Source organism: Canis lupus, chromosome 25 (assembly GCF_011100685.1).
Source record: "Canis lupus familiaris isolate Mischka breed German Shepherd chromosome 25, alternate assembly UU_Cfam_GSD_1.0, whole genome shotgun sequence".
Classification (NCBI taxonomy): Eukaryota; Metazoa; Chordata; class Mammalia; order Carnivora; family Canidae; genus Canis; species Canis lupus.
Genome location: NC_049246.1, coordinates 50,178,418 through 50,184,417, shown reverse-complemented (window position 1 = coordinate 50,184,417; position 6,000 = coordinate 50,178,418).

Genomic DNA, 6,000 nt, shown 5'->3' with positions numbered 1-6,000 from the left:
CGCCTTCTTAGGATGACTGCTGTTCTTACAACGCCTCCCCTGATCCGGGGGGTGCCCTGTCCTCCTCCCCTTAGGGAGAGGTCCTGACGTTGGCCGCCTGCCCCCGAGGGCACCTGTTAGGTCCTCATCTCCTCGGGGGTTGGGAAGCCCCAGAAGTTCACTGGGAGCAAAGCTGCAGCATCAGCTCCTGGTTCTGGAAATCAGCCGTGGGAAGGGGAGCAGAGGGAAAGGCAGTGTCCGCGATGGCTCCTTGGGGGCCATCCTTCTGGGCTCAGGGTGCAGGGGGTGGGGGACGAGCAGGGGCGAGGATGTCAAGGCTGGGCTTTGCTTGGTTGCCCGTCCCTCCTCTCCCCTCCACACACACACCTGGGAGGACTGAGGGCAGCAGTGGCCTCTGGCCCAGGAGAGGCTGTGGGGCCCAGGTGTCATCAAGTGATGATGCTCCGGCTGCAGGAGCGCGTGGTCATCGCTTTGAGGGCTACCAGGATGGCGCGGGCAGTGGCCTCCCATCCTTGCTGCCTCCTGCTCCACCGGGAGTTCTGCTGCCTCAGACCAGGGGGCCCCGCCTGCTCCAGATCCGGGGACCCGCCCTAAGGCACCCTGGCCCTGAGGCCCAGCAGCACAGCACAGCGGACCCAGCTTCCAAGGCACCTTCTGGGCCCCAGACACGGTCCCTCCGAACCTCCCGGGATCCTACAAGGCCAGGGCTGCAAGTGCTGCCCAGCACCGGGGCTCCAGGCAGGGCAGCTGGCACCCCCACCCCGCTCCGGCACCCCCTGCCCCCGACTCTGGCCCCAGCTCAGCACCCGGCCCCAGCTCAGCACCTTTGGCCCCCCTACCCCTGCCCCAGCTCAGCCCCCCGACCCCTGCCCCGGCTCAGCACCCCCTCCCCCCACCCCTGCCCCAGCTCAGCCCCCCACCCCCCACCCCGGGCTCAGCACCCCCTGCCCACCCTACCCCCACTCCCACCCCCTAGTCCAGCCCCTGCCCCTCCCCCCTCAGTCGCACCCCCTCACCCCTCCCCACACCCTCACCCCTCCCCACCCCCTGTCCCACCTCAGCACTGCTATCCCTGCCCCAGCTCGGCCACAGGCCCCAGCCCCACGAGGGCTCCAACCCAGCCCCCCACCCCTGTAGAGCCAGGGCCTCCCCGACAGAGAGGATGCTCAGGACGGGCAGAATTGGGGACGTCATGGGAATATTCTGGCACTGCGTTCAGCACAGACAATGGCACTGCGTTTGCGGGTACTTCTGGGCCCATGCAGGTGCTGCGGTGGGAATCGGCACCCTGTGGCCAACCTCAGCCTGCCCCCTGCCTTCCAGGGAGGCCCCGTGGGGGCTGGCAAGAGAGGGGCCGCCCATTGGGGGAGTCCTCCATGGCTCCCAGGAGCCTCTGACCTTGGGGTGTCATGGACAAGTCCCCCCATGGGGAGGGGCCTCCACTGCTCTAGTTTCAATGTTTTGACCCAAGGAAGATGAGAGCCTGTTCTCTGGGGTCCACCCTGGGGCCCCTGTGGGAGGCCCAGCCCCAGCCCACACCTGTGTCCCCACCGGTGTTACTGGGAAAACAGATGATTTGAACTAAAATAAGCTCCCAGTAGGTCCCGGCTCACAGGCACTGCTGCTGCACGAGTCACAGGGGCGGGCCTGGGGACACCGTCCCGTCCAGACCCCACTTGGAAGGGTGGGCACCCTAACCCTGCCTCTCCCACTCCCGCCTGGGGAAGAGGGCTGACAGATGGTGTGGGCACCGCAGTGGGGACAGAGCCGGGAGCCCGAGCACCACCCCAGAGCCCGCTGGACAGAGCCACACTTTGAAGCATGAGGGATGGGACTGGGCCTCTGGAGCTGGGGCCCCTCGTGACAGGCTCAGGGCCGGGCATGCAGGGCCCTTGTGAGGCTGGGTCCCCCGTGAGTGGGGCCCCATGAAGCAGGACCTCACTTTCCCTGTCGCCTTTTCCTTCACAACCTTTGTTTCCGTAGGATTGGTAGTTGTGTCTCCTCTTTTCTGATTTTAGTAGCTTGGAATCTTCCCACTTTCCTCCTTGGTCAGTCTGGCTAAACAGTTCGCTTTATTGAATTTTTCAACTTAATCATTTTATTGAAATTGGCTTTGGTTTCATTGATTCTTCTGTATTTTTTAAATTCTCTGCTTCGTTGACTTTCACTCTGATTTCTCCGACCTTCCTCCATCTGCTTCCTTTATTTTACGTTTGCTGTACCTTCTTTTTCCAGTATCATCAGATGGAAGTCGGAAAGACCTGGGATCGTTCTTTTTCTTTTTTTAAAGATTATATTTATTTATTCATGAGAGATACAGAGAGAGGCAGAGACACAGGCAGAGGGAGAAGCAGGCTCCATGCAGGGAGCCAGATGCAGGACTCGATCCCAGGACCAGGTCATGACCTGAGCCAAAGGCAGATGCTCAACCGCTGAGCCACCCAGAGGCCCCAAAAGATCATTCTTTTTTAATACAGGGTCACTTGGAGCATGTGTGTCCTTCCCGTACCGCTAAACTGCAGCACACACGTGTGGGCACGTGGGCTCCTCACGTTTATCTCAAAGCATTTAGAGACTTACCTTCCGGTTTATCCTCTGACCCGTTAGTTATTTAGGGTGCGCTGTCTGTCCCAATTTCCTGTCACCCCATTTCATCGGTCCCTGAACGCAGCACGGTCTCCATCCTGTCTCGTTGACGGAGGTTTGCCTGTGGCCGGGCCCGTGGTCTGTGCTGGAGAAGGTTCCGCGTGTGCTCAGGATGGGGTGGCTCCTGCGGTCGGCGGAGCCCTGTGGAAAGCTGGTGGGTCTGGGAGGCTTTCCGTGTGTTCGGGTCATGTCCTTGTGATCTTGTCACTGCCCTCACAGGCCATGGGGTGTCCACACCTCCAGCTGTGACTGTGGAAAGTCTCTCGTCCCTCATTCCTGCCAGTTCTGCTTCCCGAACCCCCTAGTCCTTGTGGATGGTTACACGGTGCCCTGCCGACTCCTGCAGGTGTTTTTGTTTCCAGTCTGTCCTGTTTGCTGTGAGTGTGGCCGCCCCCGCCCTTCTGAGGCTGCCATTTGGTGTTTGTGTGACGCATCCGTTTCCATCCTTTCACTCGCGACTCATTGCACTTGTGACCTAGGCACATCCTGTAGGGCAGCTGTGGTCCTGAAGTGTCGTCGGCTCTGCCCAGGGGGCATCCTGGGAGCTCCGAGCTACAGCCCTTGAACTCCCAGCCCCAGCGCTGCCCCTCGGTGACCCGGCCGGACTGCAACTCGCACCCTGGGACGCACCTGCTCGCCTACGCACCTGCCCACAGGAGGGCATGTCGGGAGCCCAGCTCCTCTGCTCTCCATGATCGCCGCCCCTTGGGGCCGAGGCACCGCCGCCTCCCTCTTCAGCTGCACCAGCCGAGCTGTGGACAAAGCTGCTCTGCGGGAGGTGATCCAGCCAGTGGTGAGCGGCCCTGGGGCTGGGTGGTCTGATCGGCCGCTCGCTGTCTGGGTGCTGCCCGCGGGCCAGCCTCCCGCCCTGCACACGGGGCTCAGCAGCCAGGGTTTCCTCCCAGGTGTACCAGTCACTGCAGGGGGAGCCCGCCCTCCGGGTAGGCTCCTGTCTGCATGGATGTGGCCCCATGTCCTCCGCACCACCATGCCGTCCTCGGGCCGGGGCCGTGGGAGGGGACCGGGTGCTCAGGAAGCCTCCCCCATGGGCCCCGCGCGGCGACACTGCCGTCCCCAGAATCTCGATCCCGTCCTGCCTCAGCTTGAGCGATCGCGTGGCCCCTCAACCGCAGCCTGAAACCGAGCGAGAGGAAAGTCCAAGGTGCCCTGTGTGAGCAGCCAGATGTCGCCGTTTCCAGACGGACAGAAGAGCCGCCTTCGCACAGTGACAGTAACTGGCACCGCGGGGACATCCCTTACTAGCGGGATTGCCGCGTGTCGGGTGTACACTCGTCAGACGGCACCCTGAAACTCTCATCTCGTCGGGTCTCTAGGACGTTGGCCAAACGCTTAATAACAGCAATAAAATCAAAGCAGGAAAAACAATTGAATTTACTGTAGAAGATAAAAATCTGGCTGCGTTTCTGGGTTATTTTAGTGAATTTATTAGCAGTAGTAAAGGGAGTGAAATTAGGATACAGTGGAGAGACTAAGGTGAGTCCAACACTCGGCCGTCGTAGAGCTGTATCTGGAAAGTGTGACTAAGGTTCGAGACATGGGCTCCTCACCTCCCGGCAGGAAGACCAAGAGGAACAGTGGAAGTGCGTGCGCCGAGAGGACCCCCCCGCCCCCCGGGGCGCCGTGTTCCCGGGTCAAGGCCGCTAAGGCGGCAGCTCCTTGATTCTCGGTGACTCCATGTGCCTTCTCGGCCGGGATCCTCGTGGGGACGCTGACACGTGTCTCCTTTGTTCCTTCCAGACAGCGTTACTTTACGGCCAGAAGACAGCAGTGTCTTGCTCCTTGCTGGTGGCCTCGTTTCCCATGTTCTGGGCTGGGCTCCCTCTCACGCCTCCAGAAGTTTCTGCGTGGCCTGCAGGTGTGTTGCCAGTCCGGCCGAGCTTTCCAAGAGTGCGGGTCCTCCCTGCAGGGGGGCCGGCTCTTCATGACCCAAGTCACAGCTCAGTAATAATAGGCTGTGAGAACCATCGCACTGCAACCTCTAGCAGCATCGGGGTGTCCCCTCCTCCAGCCCCCTGCCGTCAGGTCCCCCTCAGGAGCAGCGTGATGCTGCCGGCGCTCCACGGTTCTGAGGCCACTGCCGCGTCCCCTGGGCTTCCAGGGCCCGCTGGCCACAGCAGAGACACTCGTCCCAGGGCCACAGTGGTGCCCAGCCGCCAGGGAGACCCCTGTGGAGGTCGGCAGAGGCGGCGAAGAGAACCCTGGGGACACGCTGCTTATAACAGCTGCTCCGCCCAGCTCGACGTTCCAAGTGAGCAGTGGGATGGGGCTGTGGTGCCACTGTGGCTGGGAGTGCGTGGAACCGGGGCACTTTGCATCATCCCACCGGGATGCCTCACAGCTGGAATTTTGGATGAGTTCACAGCATGTCCTTCGTTTTCTTTCTGACTCTGGAGACCGTCCCCTGCCCCTGGGGACTCAGAGCCTCTCTGGGGCCACAGGCGGCCCCTTTCTGGAAGAATCCAGAGGAGGCTCTCCAGCACCCACAGAGCAGCTGCTGGGGTGGAAGCCACCAGCAAACTAACCCTGAGCCCTGGGTCACGGGACTTGGCAGTGTTCTCTGGAACCTAGTTTGGGAAACACTGACCGACGGCCTCAGGGGCAGGGTCCGCAGCTGAGCCGGGCCTCTCACCTCCCGCCTCCCCCGCTGCACCATCCTGGACACGCGCCACCTCCCGCACATGGTCCCCACACTCTATCCTTTGAGCAGACGTGTGCTCAGTGTCTGCAACTTGTCAGTCACTTGTTCGGAGCTGGACCACCTGATGCAGAGCCCGGTGTCACAGGACCCCACCCCACCCCAGCCGCCACAGAATCCAGTTGTTGGAGTTTTGCTTTGGCTTCTGAACAACTCCCCTTTGTGGAAAAGAGGATGGCGGTTTTCAGGGCCGCGGTGTGTACAACGGTCCCTGCCAAGACTGGACACATTCACGCTGTTGGCTGACGGGAAATGACACCCCGCTGTCCCCATGACCTTGGGGGCAGCATGGATGGCTCTGGGTATGGTGCGATTGGGGCCTCAGGCACTGGCACCTGGCCCTGCCTCTTCTGCGCCACCTGTCACTCCGCCTCCCTGGACGTGTCTTCATTCCTCCCAGAGGTCTCCAGATTAGGAAACGTGGTGGTCAGCACCGTCAGGCCTGCACCGTCAGGGGGGCTCTGGATCCGTGAACGTCCGTCTCTGTCCCCCTTTCACAGCGACCACATCTCGGAGCAGCCTGAGGAAAGTCCACTCAAGGAGCGTCCTTGCCAGTGCGCGTGGGGCGTGTGCTACATACGTGCATGGCGTGTGTGCGCCATGGGAATGAGGGCTCCCCGTGTTCCTGGACCCACAAG